Raw genomic sequence first — 17,435 nt, forward strand, 5'->3', positions numbered from 1 at the left:
CTCTCTCTGTCTCTCTCTCTCTCTCTCTCTCTCTCTCTCTCTCTCTCTCTCTCTCTCTCTCTCTCTCTCTCTCTCTTTCTCTCGGAGCAGTCAGAGAGCCTTTTTTCGTGGCTCGCGCGGGTCAAGGAACCCGCGGAAGACCGCAAAAAACGAATTTCAAAGAAACGTTCCGACGATATGCTCCGAGAGCAACGTTTTCAGTTCACTGTCTTCATTCGCATAATCGATCTTTCTCGCCAGAGATGAGTGCCGTTTATTTTTTGAACGATTATATTAGGCATAAGTGTCTGATTACTTTATGAGGCGCGCATATGCCGCGGCCGACGATGATACGGCAAATTCCGAATAAGAATTTGCCTGTCAAAGGCGGCAAAGGCGGGTGTGAAAGGTTAGATCCGGATGCGCGCCGCGATCGAACAATTCTCGGCGTAACGTTATCGTGCGCGTCGATGAATATTTAACATGTTCCTCCGGCAAAATAACGGCCGAACTTCATTTAGATTGTACGTTTGTCGCCGAGTGTTCCGCGACGCGGAATTCCGAGGATAAATATTTCAATCCCGGCCAGCGCCAGAGAACTGATCTTTTGTGCCCGCAAAAAACAAGCCATCGGAATGCCATTGGAATGCTGTGTTTAATTTATGCGCCGTATGCGTCAGAATGTAAAAATCAGAAACCGGTGACACATTCATTTGTCTTGCGGCCGGGGGATATATTTAAGCGGCGTTCAGCATAAATTTAGGATATACAACCGGACGTCGGTGTCTCGTAATGTGAGATAACGTGGGATATCACCCGAGCCGATGTAAATGAAACAGTGTGATAAAGATGACGTAATGATCTCTCTGCCTTCCGACATGTTGCAAAATCCGAGTAAAAAACCTCACCTTCAATTCAACGACGTTTTCGGCCAAGCCGTGTTCCTGTTAGGTTATTCCGCGCAATCAGTTTCATAACTTAATTTTGTAAGGCTCATTAACAGCGTTTCGAGAGAACGAGCCGTGCCGAGAGTGTATCGCAAGGCACAAAAGGCTAATTCGTGTTTCGCAGTTTAAGGAGACTGCTCGACAAGCTTCGCGCACGACGAGCGCGACTCTTCGAGACGAGTTGCCGCGCGAAATCGCCGACGACGGCGCGCACGGAACGCGCGCGTAGGCGTAGCGACGATATTTCGCGGCGGCATAACATCGATGTGACGTGTGCGGAATTCGTAACACGTCGCGAATTCGCGAGCGAACGAGGCGACGCGAGCTTGGAGAAGGAGCAGAACTACCGATCGTACAGCGCGCGGGGCTTCCTTTCTCTCGATCTGTGGCACAACGTTCGAAGACGTTGCATTTGCCCACAGAAGCGTTCACGGCCGATTTCGCGATTTGAAGTGGGCGAAATTATTCGGAAATTATTTAGTAGACGCTTTCTTTCTTTTTTCGTTCTTCTTTTTTTTTTTTAATTTAGCGACTTTGTCGCAGTTTCTTCAGCCTCCTCTGCGGAGTAAGATAACTATGTGATGATATACTGTTTCTACTTTTCTACACAAACGCGTTAATCCCTACTTGCTCTCTTGCTATCCTTAATTAATTACTCTCTGTCCAATATATGAAGAAAATATTGTAGTAAAAATTACGTTAAAATTATATTTCTTTTTTGCAAGGTTGGACTATACTGAAATTGTACTCTAAAGTATTATATAAATAATTGTGACGATCTACCTGATATTTATTTAAGAAAAATATTTAAAAAATGACCATAATTTTGTAGTAGAAAGTTAAACGTGCATGATATTTTTAAGATAATTTTAAGGTACTTTCGGTCATAACTTTTGTATGGTTTAAAATTGCAAAAATTTTGTTGCAATTTTTACTACACTTTTGCACTAAGAGAAAATGTTTGATATTTGTAACTATAAAGAAATAATTATTACAAATTATAATCATGAAAATCATTTTTTATTAAATTCTACTATAATATTAATGATAATAACCTTATATGCACATGTTACTATTACTGTTTTACTACAAGAAATTTTGTTGAGGCCAAAACTAACTTTCTCGATTTTAGTTAGCTTAACTAAGCCATTTCTTCTTTCTCTCAGTAAGGTAAACGTCCTAGTGATTGAACGTGTACCGATAACTGAATTACTAATAATATACTTGTGTTTATTAAGATGCTTATCAATAAATGAAACAAAATCACAAAGTAACTAAATATTTCTTTTCATTTATTATATTGTTTTGTATATTGAAAAGCATTTCAACAAAGAAAAATACAAAACCAATATGTCAATAATTGGGACATGTATGTTCGACCACTAGGATGTTTACCTTATGTACAAATTCCTCTTTTCTAATTTCACACGGATGATATCGTCCGAATAGAAAAAAAATGCATAGGTTAAAATTCAACCGCTTATATCAAGGCGGCATATTTTTTAAATGCCAATGCTAATACCAACTACTTTTTTCCTTCTGTGCAACTCGAGATCGGAAAAAAGTAAAAATTAAATGTCTGACGACTGTGCGTGTATAATTGCATGTTGCATTCGTAATGCTACAGTTACGAGGAGCGCACGTTCCGCAGCGAGAGAGGATGTTGAGAGCAGTAATTTTGCATTGGCGAAGAGTGCAAAATGACAAGCGCGAGATCGCGTGAACGCCGGATAGAATAGGTCGTGCGAACCGTGTCTCGTGAATGCCTGTATCGTATACGGAAGAAAAGCACCGTTCGACCGCGCATTTATGCACAAATAACAATTTGCGGCTTTTTTTTCCGCGAAAACGCTGTGATCACATAAGCTGACATAATAGCTTTAAACGGTAAGTGTGCGTTATCGAGTGGATAGGCAGGCAAGCAGGTAGCTTCCGACATTACATTTATCATGTTTCAGAAAGCAATAGAACCCGTCAGATATGACTATTCAATCCAAAGATAGAATGATTCATTGAAGCGCATGCACATTTGTAAAACAATATATCTCGCCTTCAACCGGAAAGCAGTCGTTCGGTGTGATTCTCACCTTAAGAAATTCTCACCTCACAAAAAGTGTTAATACGTACACGACGATTACTATAGCGGCGAATTATCACGCGGAGGAAATGTAGTAAAAATCACAAGCACACTTTTATGATGTTGGACCGTGCAGAGTTATGACCGAAATTACTATAATTTGTTCAAAAACGTTACGCACGTTTCACTCTTTACTACAAAGTTATCGTAATTATCTGAGTGTTTTTTATATCATATATTTGTGTAGTAGATCGCCGAATTTACTATTTCTATAGTAATTTATATTACGCACAATCTCAGTACAGTCTAGCTTCGCCGAAGACACTGCGCAAAAAAGTATAACGTCAATTTTACTACATTTCCTCCACGTAAATTATAGTAATTGTAATAATTGTCCTCGAGATTATTTATAAGATTAATAGAGTTGCACAGCCGTTTGTTGTAGAAAAGAAAGAAGAAATACAAGAAAGCACATCAGGTTGCACAAAATTTCACTTTCCGCGTGTTTTCTCGCACGTGAGAAAAAAACTGTGTTAAATTCAAAGTCGCTTTTAATACCAAGGCCTTTAATTAACGGCCTTTGCCTTTAAACATCAGAACAGGATTTTATTTGCCGACGAGGCAAACGTAACATCGCGTTCCACGAACGCTTCTTCGCCGCACAACAAATACTTTAGCCGTGAACTTGAAAAGTAGGCTTGCATCTATCCGGCGCGTTGGCATTTTTGCATACCTAACCCATTGGGTCGCCGGGGATTCCCGAAAATCCTACGAACAATCGCGCGGTCGTCGCCGGGCCGCCAAGATCCGCCAGGCGCGCGATTGTAACGGTACGGGGCGTTTCATAAATTTATAACCAGGAACCGGACAGAATGGATCTATTTCTGCGGCGATTGGCCTTGACGCGGTTTTAGATCGTTGACTTGGAGGACGCGGCGTGGGTGCGTGTCCGGGTATTTACAGGAAATTGTCCGCCCATTCGGGAACGGGGACGCAAAATTTCGTCGATAAGGCGCGAAATATATCGGGCTTTCAGCGATACTTACGGCGATATTTACGGAAACGCTCCGATGCGTGGACGTAACGCGAGCGAGCATACCACATACGTGCGCGCACGGAAAAAGCGAGAAGTTGTCGATTGCGCTTCGCCGGTCGTTACTCACACGAAATCGCACAACGCCCGGCGTAATTATAATTCGCTACCGAAGGCCGTGCGCTTGAGTTACTGCCGCGGCGGTCGTAATTTATAAAGGCAGGACCGGCGAACTTACGATATATAGAATATGGGTCGTAACTTGGGCGTTACTTATCGTGCGACGCGCGACGCACCGCTCTTTTAATTATACGCTCGTATACTTTACATGAATTTATTGTAATCGATCGTTAAGAACCGGCTTCTCGCAACCGTGTCGAATTACGTTTTAATACAGGGAGGTTGGAGGTGATGGGAAGAAGGCAAAGAGCACGATCGATGCTTCAGTGTCGAGAGGAAACGCAGTTGCGAATCGACGGGATACGTGAGAAATTCAATTAGCCGCGGGATTAAAAGTGGCAGTCACGCTGTGTTGAGAAAAAGGCACGTAGGAAAATGTTACAGTCGAAAATAGGGTAAATTACATAATTATTGGCACATCCTTCCTTAATCATTGACACTCAAGAAAATCTGGTTTTTTTTTGTGATCAACAGTATCTACTGACAGTTTTAGTTGTGAAGATCTCTTTTAGCATCATAGAGTGCAGAAGCAAGAAGTTTAACTGTAATGCTGGTCGCAAGAAAAACCAGGCTTTTCTACACGAAAAAGAGAGAGAGAATATGAAGTGAGAATATGTATATTATAGTATTCTTTTCATATAAATTCTTTTTTAAGTTCTTTATAAATTTCTCTAGAAAAACATAGCAAAATTTTTAACAACATATTTCAGTTCCTAAAATAGGTATAAGTAGCAAATATGAAATCAAGAAATAATGAATTACTGCAGAATATCGATATCTATTCCTCGGTTATACAAAAAACCCTATAGTAATTTATACATATAAAATAGAATGTTTGTCTGTTCCTTATAAACTCCTAAACCATTGTATCGGTCTGTGTCTAATTTTGCACACTTGCTCTTTAGGACTTTGAGGAAAAACATAGTTTCCCAGGTAAAACGTGGACATTCCACTTCCTCCCCTGATTTCATCCTCTTGATACTTTGTGATAATTTCGACACGGGTAACGCCGAATAATTGAAGCTAATTTTTACTATAAAATTCTCTCTGTGTAGAGTATCAATGACTAAGATGTCAATAATTGGGCATTTTACCCTATCCTGAAGGAGTGATGGGCATTAATCGATGAAAATTTCCTTTGACAAAAATAACTGGCAAATCAGTTAACCGATCCAACTTAACCGATCGTCATATATGTAATTTATTCGATTGATGAAATTAATTATCAATTCCTTCAGGACGATTGCCATACACGTACATTGACATACTACCGCGCGTCGTCCTGAATGGTTTAATCAGTGTACGATCAATCACATCAAAGTCTGAATAATTAACTTCATCAAACGATGAAACTACTTGCAATTTTATACATGACGATTGATTGATGATGATTATTAAGATTTGCCGATTATTTCATCAGTCAAAGGTAATCTTAACCGGTTAATGTGTCAAACATTACCGATATTTGTGCGTTTCAGCGTATAACGCAGCTCCGTTCGATCCGTTCGACGATAAATATACTTCACACTCATTCGCACCGACGGGAATCCCGATAGGCACGCTCGTCAGCTGTGTTTACTTCACATTCCATTGAGTATCGCACAACTGGAAGCGATCGCGTTCCAGTTCCTTGCGCCGCGATCTCTTTCGCAGTCCCCTTGCGAGTCTATCGCGTTTGTCTTCGTTGAAACATTAGTGGATCAGTAGTCGATCGGAGAAGCGACCGACTACCGGAGCTTGAGGCACATTGCGCAACGACTTCCTCGGGGCACGCGAACAGTTAATGCAGACGTTAAGTCACGTGTGTGTGCGCGCGCGCGCGCGTAGACGCGTTCACGTCGCGCGTTACGAAGGCGCGCCTCCTTTCGATGGCCACTTTCTTTTCGACTTACCTAAGCTATACAAGACGTTCCACGTGTTCCGCGACACGTCGGAGATAGCGTTTCCTCGGCCGCGGCTTGCACAACCCTGTCCTTCCTCTCTGATATAGCGACGCGCGGCGAGACGCGCGCGCTTCTTACGACTTGCGACAGGCCGCCGAATGATATCGCGCGAAAAGTTGCGCGAGATGCAAATGAGACGAGCGCAGTGCTAAATCCACGCTCATTGACGCCGCGGCGATCTCGGCGGAAAGCAAACAAACGGGGAACGCGGCGGGCAAACGCGCTCGCGAAAGACCCGCGAGGCTATTTAATTATGTAACGCGCAACGACGGCGCGCACGGTGCCTTTGTGCGCGACCGTAAGCGCGGCTATGAATTTTATTTAACAGTGACGTAAAACAGTATTGCAGACGCCGGAACAAACCGCCGGCGTTAGACTTGGCGTTAGACTCGCAAATGAGCCGGAGAGGATCTCGCGTGATATTTCAAGTGTATAATCTGCCGGTGACGCGCCCGCGCGTTGGCGACGAGACGATAGGCACGTGCACAGAACGAACGTGCGGCTTCGTCGACGTCGTGCGACGAATGCTCGCACCTCCGACAGATTTTCCCCGGTCGGATCGAGCGGCAAAAATCGCGAATATTCGCGCGTAACGGAAACATTCCCGCATTCCCTACGGAATATGCGCGCGTGTGAGTGCGTGGAAGGGAGGGACAGGATGGTCGTAAATTCGAGCGCCGAGTGTTCTCGCGGCTATTAAATGCGGGAAAAACACGCGACGGCGATGGCGTGTGAGGCGCGTCAGAAAAATAGTTAAGCGGATTTGATTCACAGCCCGGATGTGGTCGCTGCTGCCGCTGCTGCACGTGTATTACGTGCCCGAGAACGGCCGGACTGCGCGCCGATCAAATGTAAGAAATTACGGCAGTTCGAGTCGACATACGAGTTCGCCATACCGAACACTCTCAGCCGGGTACTCGCGAAAGTATCAACGATCACCTGCCGCGTTACGGTCCACACCGATAGTTATTCAACTTAAACTTAACCTATAACTTGAAACTCGTTTTAAGTGAGATACTTAGACTTGAAGTCGGACGATTAGATGAGAGTTTTTCAGTTGAATTATCGTGATTACAGACCTAAGACCCGTATTAAATCTGATTGCTTGAAACTAGTCGCACTATAAACCAGGCCTATATTAACAGTTGCTTGAAACTTGTCTCAGGTAAGATATCCAGATCTGAATTTTGAGTTAGATGTGAGTTTCTCAGTTGAGTCGCAATTACAAGTTTAATGTCACACATATCATATGATTCGACTACAAAAATTCGGGTCTGAGACAACTGAGAAACTCGGATCTAACTTTGAATAAAAATTCAATTATCCCATATGAGACAAGTTTCAAGTGACGATTAGTAATGCAGGCTTATATCACGACAGCAGATCAGACGAATGATGGACGAGCGTCAATGGACCGAGCTTGTAGAGTTCGCGCGCGTTTAGCCTAATGCCGGTGCTAGTAATGCGCGTGTAATCGAACAGTATACGATAGTTGAGCGTTGCGATTACAGATTGTTCGACGTCGAATCAGTCTCGCTCGGAGAATTATCGCGCGTGCGAAATCGTGCTTTTCTCTGCCGCGCATAAATAACACAAGCGGTGAACGCTTCCTGCTTCTTTGCATGCCTACGACATAATCAATCGGCCATATGGCTCGAACGCATATGTTCCATATCAGAATTGCGTCAATTAATAATCTAATGTAACAGCGAAAGTGCTCATTTTACGTGACATAATATCGCGGTAATGCGAATACTTTAATGAGGAGCCTTTGCGAGCTTCGCAAGATTTCATTATATTATTTCCCCGACGCCTCTATAATTTCTCAATGCTGCGTTGTGCCTGATAGCCATCGTGTGTCCCGAGGTCATCTTTGGAGTGCTCGGCACACGTACTAAATAGAGACCGAACGAATATAAAAGGCGCGCAAGTCGACGGCAGGATCAACGTCGCCGTGAGCGTAGCCGGCGAGATTTGCACATGCGAATATACCAATTATCACGGCGCTCCGTTAATTGGACGTTACGTGTGTTTATATTCGGGAAAGTCTCCGCTCTCTAGACGGCGACAGTATTTCCTGCGAAGACGTGTCGCAGTTGGAACGAGAAAACGATTAAACATGCTCAAAAATCGACTTTCCATACTTCTGTTCAATTATAGCGGTATGAGCAGCGGTTCGTGCTGCTCGAAACTAGCCGGTATCGCGAAGTAGCAGCGTTCCTACGTAAAATCAGATGGCGGCAATAATTAACTGTCTACAGCAAAAGTATCGAACGCCATATCGACGCTTTCGAGCATCCGATCGCGCGGGAGCAACGTACACGAACGAGCGTGGAACGAACATCTGAACGAGGAACCGACGGCACAGCACGAGCGAATATTGTACCTCGGGTTCACGGGCACGGATATGCGGTTCTGGGTCGATGAGATAAACGGCTGATCGGATCGCGAGCAGTGCGGTGATCGCGTAATGCATGCAAGAGAGAGAAAGAGAGAGAGAGAGAGCGAGGAGGCCGTGTCCGGGTTCGTAGACGGGCTCCGCTTCTCTCACACAGAACCATTCACGAACCGCAGTCTCGTATCGTATCGATGAAGGGTTCTCCACGTTCCTCACGTGCGCCGCGCGACGACTTGTTCCGCGCTCACCTCGGCTCACGTTCATCGGAGACGTCGTGAAACTCTGAGGTGAGGCAATTTCGGCTTTCCACTTGACTCACGCGCACGTATCGTATGCACGTCTACGCACGAGCGCGCGAACAACGACATCGTCCACCTGTTCGCGCGCGTGGACCAAGTGTTGTCCTCCCCTATTATGACAGAATGAACTGTCCCGTAATTCAACATCAGCAAGTGAATGAAGAGTTTGCAGTATTTATTGTAATACTAAGATGTGGCGCCCACTTCATGGTTCAACTGAGTAACTAGAGGTGACTCACGGATTATGTGATCATGCAGTGAAAGGAAAAACTGGTTGATTCAACTAAAATTATAGTTGCTTTTGTCTCCAACCATATATTTTGGTTGTTTCGACACGAAAATGATAGAGGTAACATGATTATTATCACTAATACCATAGCGGCATTTAATAAAAAAATAGTTTTCTTGATAACAATGTATAGAAATTGTTTCTTCATGTGATTACAAATATCACACATTTTTCCTCAATGTATCAAAAGAAATGCTCAGAGAAGTCGCAGAAGGTTAACATCTTCGCCTATTCAAATATTGAACTTTGATGCTTGCCTCAAGTTCATTTACTGGACAGGTCACTTCAACGGTGATTTCCACGAATAAGTGAGTGAGCCTCAATTCCGTATGCACCGTCGTTCATTCTCCTCTGATTAAAGGTCACTGCGTTTTTTCTCGCCCGTCGCCTCGTGGTTCACGCCACTAGATAACTAAAGGCGGCCAACTTCTAAATGTCGCGGGGGATTTTACACTTTGCGAACGATGCGACTCGAACCCACCCATGATGGGTTTCGTCATCCGCTGTCTTCTCTCGCCGCTATAATGGGGAAAGTTCGGTATATCGCATAATGGCGGTATGGCGAATTCTTGCGCGCAACATACAATCGCACGTCGCGTTACGTGTACATCATCGGCCGCGCGCGCATCACCCGGACAAAAAAGTAATCAGACACGGCAATTAGCGTTTAGCGATTGCAACCGGCCAATTCAGCTCTCCCGAGTCGAAATTTTGATGCTACTTTAACGCTCTTAAGGATAGTTTGCGCCTACTTAGACGGTTTAGCCTAAATAAAACCTACTTTGACGATATTGATACTCATTAACTTCTCTTTTGAACCTTTAACTCTACCTTGTCAAAATTTTAATGTTACTTTAACGCTCTTAAAAATAGTTTGAGCCTACTTAGATAATCTACAACCTAGATGAAACCTATTTTGACGATATTGACGCTCATTTCCGAATAGAAATTTTGACCCTATGTTGAACCTTGAATTCTACACCGCAGTAAGAGCTAAGATAGCAAAATAGGTTTAATTCTAGTGATATAATTTACTCCTACTTTGACCGCGATGATGTCTGAAATATATGCAACAAATAAAATGTATATTTTGTATGCTATTTGACATTTTTGTTTCGTTATTTATTAAATTTTTTAAATATTTCTATAAAATACATGTATTCTATGTAGGAGCTAAAACTTCAATAGAGGTTCGCAACTGAACCTACTTTGCTTCCTAAGATCCTACTATTATACAATCTACTTTGACGCTAAAGAAAGCGAAAGCAGAAATTTCAGACATCATCAAGGTCAAAGCAGGAGTAAATTATATCATTAGAATTAAACCTACTTTGCTATTTTAGCTCCTATTGTGGTGTAGAATTCAAGGTTCAACATAGGGTCAAAATTTCGACTCGAGTCTCTATGGACGCGCGGTTACAAGCCGCGGACAACATTAACCGGATTGCGATCGCGTTTCTACAGTCTGTGCGGCCGGTTAATATTAACCAGGATACTTTGTAGTCGTGCATGTTGTCGCGCTTATGTGAACTCAATTATGCGTAGTGCAAGCACGGGCGTGCGATTTTTGCCACGATTTTCTCGTCGGCATTGATCGATGCAATTTCCTTTTTTCACTAAAATAATCAGTAAGTCAATATCGTAATTAATCAATCGCTATATACACACGAAAAATTTTTCAGTTCATACGACTGATCGGTAACCAGGCGAAGAACTCACTGACAAGAAATAATATATTTCTGTTACCGTGACCGAAGACATTCGTTTGAACATCCAGCTACATTAAAACTTGATTAAGATAACTGAGAGAGATTGGCTGAATAGAAACATCCTACAGAAATCTTTCTGTCCCTACCGAGCCGAGTCTGTCTGGTTCAATCGAAGAAATTATTCGTAATGTTATATACAACGACAAATGATTAATTGATTGTAGTTATGCAAGAATGATCCAACCCACGTAAAATACGAGAAAAATGAAGATGAAAATTTGATATATGATTTATAAGAAATATAGATAGCACTCTGAACTCTCCTTCGTTCGTTCAATCGTTCAAGAAGTCAAGTATAATTAATTTCCTTCTCCTTATTCATCGACAAGCTTAACCCGTAAAAAATTGCCTAAAAAAACGCAACTAATAAAAAATGGCACAACCAGTAGAAAATAAAAACTGTTTTTTTATGTTAAGTGCCTTTAAGCCCTGCATCTTTTTTGTTTTATGCAAAAAAACGTATGGACTATTTATTGGTAACAAAAACTCAAAAATCACAATTTTATCAGTTGGATCATTCTTGCATAACTGTGGTCAATTATAATTATTGATTTGCCGGTTATTTCAGTCGAGGAAAATTTCCATCGATTAACGCTGCTTTTCGAAAATAAAAAAAGGAAAAGGGAAAAGAATAATCTGCATACACAGATCAAAGATCGCAAAATCGCGGTAGAACAAACGTTCGGCGATCATCGACGGTTGAATATTCATGCGCGCCATTACCGCGTACACGATACACGCTTGACTCTCCATCGAACGATTAAATAGAATCTGCATAATCTGCATAAGTCGTAGAATTTGCCGTGAGGTCGAGGAATCAAACTGACGGGGACGCGGGCAAATGTCGGTGCATCAGGTTAAAAGCCGAAGTACAGCGGGTGCGCGCGATGTTCATCGGTCAAGTCGGAGTGGAAAAAGTTCTCCGAGTTCCCCGACGTTGGCCGCGCGGGTATCCCGCGCGCATACGACTCTCTCGAGAACCTCCGACCGTGCCCATCTCGAAAAACACTCGCGAACACGCAGGTATGTCCCTGTCTCTCTCTCTTTCGCTCTCTGGCGAGTGGCTCGCTCTCGCAGACACATTTATCGTCGTTCGCTGCAGCAGCGAGACGCGCATACGTCTGCACGTGAATCCAGCATCCGTAAGCGCGCGCGCGCGCGCGCGCGCAAGTAACAACGAGTACTCGCAGAAGTCTTGGGCAAGCTGGGAGGAGGCGCAGGGAGGAGGTGGGGTACGCAGGGACAGGTAGACGGACACGCAATTAATTTCTCCAAGCGAAGGTTCGCGCTGGCGGGGAGTGGGCGGTCGACAAAATACGCTAGTGCAAGAGGAGAGACGGGGGGAAAGGGAGAAAGGGGGTTTCGCGCCGGGAAAACGAAGACGGCGAGAGCGCAACGTGGCGCGCGGGGCAAAGCAGCGCAGCGCAGCGCAACGCGGCACAGCGCAACGCGGCACAGCGCAGCGCGAGGTTGACGTAGAGGAAAGGAGAGAGCGAGGTGTAGAGCCAATCCCTTTCGACCTTGCTCGCGATCGCAAACGATCGATACACCATTGAACGTGCGTGTTTTTACGCAGGGCCGCGTGTACGCATTCCTCGACGGCGCGGCGGCGCGCGACATGGATCAGGAAGCTGTCGAAAGCATGACCTTGCCCCGCCGAAACGAGCCAGATAGATTCATGAGACAAAGTGTCCGCGCGCTCGAGTAGAAAAATTCCCGCGGGCGGAGAGCGGCCGACTCCCGTCAATCAAAGGACGGCCCGCCCTTCTTCCGCATACCGACCCTTCGCCGGCTCCTGTACGGGAGACGGAATCGTGTGCGCGGCAGTAACAAAGTATCGTCTCAAGGTACATCGTTTTCGAGATGTGGCCCGCGGTTCCAGGGAAGACGCTTCTTCAACGCGCAATCAATCGTGATCGATAGGCGCGCGCGAGCCGTGCTAAATCAAAAGGCGAGCGTAGGCGCGCCGTATGTGCAACGGTATCTCACAGTCGCATTTAAATTTCAATCGCGGTGCAATCGCCATTAATGGAAGCTCGTACAAATTGCGCGTGCACGCAAGAGAGAGAGAGAGAGAGAGGTGAAGATATACTCGTTTTTTTTCCGGAGACGATAAGAAACGACGTGGTCTCTCCCTGTCTCTCTCCCGACTGAACGGCGACGACGATTAATGTCCGCCTTGCGAAATACGGCTAATAACTTTAATCGGCTCGTTACGCCAATGTGTGCCTTCTCCGTTGACACACGGCGGTACGATACTTTGTCTTCTGGCGTATAGTTATAGAAACATGGGTGGTAAGAAAGCGTACGGACTAATTGCACATGAAAGAAAGGTCAGTCGTCTTTCAGTGTGTGGAACCGTTGATTAATTAGATAGAATCTCTCAGGTGTGTGCGTTTTTTCCCAACGTGTAAAAAACACATTCGTGTTTGGAAACCAGTACTTGTATGTATAGTGTCGGATGCAAAGTGTTTCCCATACCTCGTGCACATGTAGGTTAGGTCAAACGAAATCCCTCGACCTCGATTTTAGAAATCACGCGGAATTTGAGTCATTGTTTAGAAAAGACTGGTGAATGTGATCACACGCGACAAGACAGATGAGTCGCGATTGCGATTGGATCAGAGTGAGCAAAAAAGTCCTCCACCATTGTTGCAAGTAACCACGCAGATTTCTAGTTACCAATTAAAGAGCATTGGTGCATTACCGCGCGCGATCGTCCGCCAATCTTCCTTAATCGACAACTCAAAAATCTACGTGATTATTTGTAAAATGATATTTAGAGGACTTCTTTATCCAATTTCATCTAATCCACAAGCATGCGACTACCAGTTTATCTGCCGTGTCGCTTGTGATCATTCGCCAATCTTCCTGAATTAACAACTCAAAATTTTACGCGGCTGTTTGCAAAATGGTCGAGGAATCTCGCGTTCGGTTTCACTTAATCTACATGTACACGGTACACTTCGTGTCAGACACTCCGTGTAATAACGCGTCCAAGTATCAAGTAAGAGCAAATCGCCGCTGTGAACGCGGGACTGAAGGACTCGAAAGGATTCTAATTAATATCTCAATTTAATATCTCTCTTAACAAATATCTTATCGACGATATTCCGTTCTTAATTTCACGACCACAGTCCGTTGATTCGCATCCGTTCTTGCCCAACCTCGAACGAGTATCCGCAGTTTCTCCTCATTGTGGAAAGCGCCAAGAGTTCTGATAATTAATTCGACGACGCAAGAAGGTCGGGCGCGGTCTAACGAGTGATCGACGGCGCAATATGTGCGGCAACACGTGCCGCGCGCACTCTGTTTGAACAACGAATTTCGCGAGACGTCCGTGATGCCTATCGTGAGAGAGCAGGAGAGAGAGGGGAGGAGATCAGGTCGCGTCCATCGGCTACGTAACTTTTCGCCTTGGGAAGAACGACCGGAGGTCGTTCGCGGGGCGCGGCGGTGCGGTGCACTTGACTCCGGTGATCGAGATCGCGACCTCGTAGATCGCGAGCTAAACGGGAAAGGAGCAGTAGGAAGGAAGCGGTTCGGGAAGGAAACTGGGCGCGTTAGTCCTTGCCGAAGTGGAGCAGCGGCGGCGATACGTTAATGCGTATGTGGCTCCTGTGATCGGAATATCTAATTTCCACGACGGCCGGGTCTAATTTGCGCGGCGTGCATCACAACGCGCGCGATTGCACCTTCTTGGCCGTGACGATAGACCGACAACGACGGATCGGTCCCGCTAGAGTCAATCGATCCGATCGAGATAGAACACGTCAGTCAGCTTCTCAGAAGCGATCGAAGGGCGACGATTTCACGCGCGCGCATCGGCCGGATGATGCCAGCCCGACGTTGCCTTTGGTCATCGAAATTCAAGGTTACGAAACGGCCCGACCCTCCTTTAGCCGGCAAACATTGCGCAAACAGCATTTCGTCGTGATTACACCGGCTTTCGTGGGCCCGCGATAATTCGGAAGTCACGTAATGAAGCCGACGGTTACGCGTAATCCCCGAGCCGCGTAGCGTAATTTACACCCGTGACTTTGTAACAGGCTCGCGGCCGATCGACGGATCGCGGCTGCGAATATCGCTCTGTCGGCAGGGCCGAGATCTGTCGAGAAGTCGGACTTTCGGCGGATAAGATCGTTCGTCACCTCCGTCGCGACCCGGATTCAAATGAACTCCGCCGTAACGGGAGAGAGTACGCCGCGCGACATACACGATCGCCGTGGAACTACTTATGCGGGAATCTCAGCCTCCCACGCGACCGACGTGTATCCGCGTCCGACGTTATGAAATATCGACAAACACTCGGCCGGCTTCAGTCACGGTCGCGTTTTCCACTCTATCCGGTCCAGATGAGGAGGAAAAGAAGAGAAAAAGAAAACCCGCGCGATTCTCGCACGCCCCGGCGCCGTTGACGGGTTGCGCAATGGTATACGCGCGATTGTTTTCGACCGCCACTAAGTGCAGTAATATGCGGGCGAGGCGATGCCTTTGCACCGTGTGTAATTTTATCTTTCTTTCTCCCTCTCTCCCCCTCGAGCATGACACGCGCAATCGCGCGCCTGCGAGGAAGAGAACTAAATCGACGAGCGACTTGCCGACGAGGTCCTTCCCTTCCTTCCAACGCCTACGCGAAACCGCGTGTGTCAACGAGACGCGAATTTACGACAAAAAGGAATACGCACTTCTTTCGCTCTTATGTTTAGGTGTCATGCAGTAGTTGGCAATAGGAAATGATTATAAGCGCGCTCGCGAAATACGGACGAGACGGTACGATGATGCGGATTCTGCGAGTCGACGTTAAAAATAAGACAAACCAGAACACGCAAGAAGCTGACGAGCCTCCTTCCGGTCGTTGCTGTTTACAACCGACAAACACGCCGAAGGACGACGTGAGTTACGAAGTACAAGAGCGCGGATACTTTGTTGCGGAAATAAAAAGAGGAGGAAGGCAAATATTTCATTGCGGGCTTGAAATAAAGGACAGATACGTCCGTGACAGACGCAAGAGCGAATGTTTAATTTTCACCACGCAACACACCAGGCTATTTAAACGCCCCATCAACGGGATCGTTTTTTTTCTACCAAGGATTTTTCATATCTGCCGAGTTCTTGAAGCAAGACCGTTGCGTCGGGAGCAATTGAAGAAGGAAAACTTTTCTCTCCCCACCACGGGATCTCTCACATCTCACGTTGCACGTGAATTGCGCGCGCTAATAAGATCGAAATTAAATCGCCACGGCACAATGCGTCATTGTCGTCACTCGTAGGATGTCATTTGTTGTCATTATTCGTTGACACACAAGCAATTTGCGTAATAAGGAGAAACACGCGATATGTGTTGAATAGGCGCGTCACGCCGAACGATCGCGCCTCTACCCACGATATTAAGAGCAATGTCGGAAGTCGAGATAAGACAGACACATGCACACCTTTTCTCTCTTGTATTCGACGAGAGTAAGTTCCAGTCGCCCGGGTATGTCGCGGTTATACACACGGAATCAAGACCGCACGGAATCCACGAGCGATAAGAGCAAACCCACACTTCCTCGACTTCGTTACGCAGTCGATCTCGCGCGCGGCGCGGGGAGCAGATAACACGATCCGATCTCCATGCTTTAAGCGCTTCCTGTATCCGCAAACGCGAGACGGCGAAACGGAGTCGATGGATCAGTTAGCCCAACGTGGATTAAATAGATCAACTTATAGAATAGAGAATTCTCTAAAGTCCAATCAGTGTATTCTTCATTGAAATGTTTGCAATTAGCGGTTCATTGAAATGCTACACTTGTAAATGGCGACTCTATTATAAATGTAGCAATCAATAAAATCTCCCTGAAAAGGTCAGTTAATAATAGCGATTATTGTCCTTATTGATGCACTTTGCAAACACAGACAAGGTTATTGCATGCAAATCGCATAGAAACTGATGATTCCATTGCCACAAACGCTAAAAGTTGAGTTTGACACAACCTAACAAATTTGTATATTGCTGATTTTGGAGTAAAATGTGAAACCAAATTAGTGAAATGTAATATGAAGCAGTAAAGGGAGTTTCCATGGAAAATCAATAAATATTCACTGATCATTGCAGTGCAATGATCCTTTTACGGATTCAATCGGAGACATTTTTATTGATTTCACTTTAAGAGAGAATACCGTTTTACTTTGCTCTAAGACAACAAATAAAGAAGAAACCAGGCAAGGAAGAGCTGAACGCGGATATTGGTACGAATATTTAAATAGTGAGAGGACAATAATATTTCAGTGTTAACTTACACGTCAATATTTTTTATGTTAAACTGACCATGAATTCCAATTATTAATAATAATTAATCTTCCTTCTCCCACTACTTCATCATATTATTTGCATGATGAATCTTCGGACGCATTTTTAATGTTGCGAAAAATGATCCAAGAAATTTATAATATAAATTATACATATATATATATATATATATATATATATATAATAATTAATTGTAATATAATAATTATATTATATTATAATTAATATA

The 17,435-nt window shown here is 44.8% G+C and overlaps 1 protein-coding gene across 1 annotated transcript in view; it reads right to left on the reverse strand.

Annotated features, from left to right (window-relative positions):
* The window catches only part of LOC116849214 (nuclear migration protein nudC), a 101,724-nt gene that overhangs the window by 59,768 nt on the left and 24,521 nt on the right, over window positions 1-17,435 (reverse strand). The gene's annotated exons all lie outside the window — the stretch shown is intronic.

Source organism: Odontomachus brunneus, unplaced genomic scaffold, assembly GCF_010583005.1.
Source record: "Odontomachus brunneus isolate Ranch 3 - 2012 unplaced genomic scaffold, Obru_v1 Obru_scaffold_108, whole genome shotgun sequence".
Classification (NCBI taxonomy): domain Eukaryota; kingdom Metazoa; phylum Arthropoda; class Insecta; order Hymenoptera; family Formicidae; genus Odontomachus; species Odontomachus brunneus.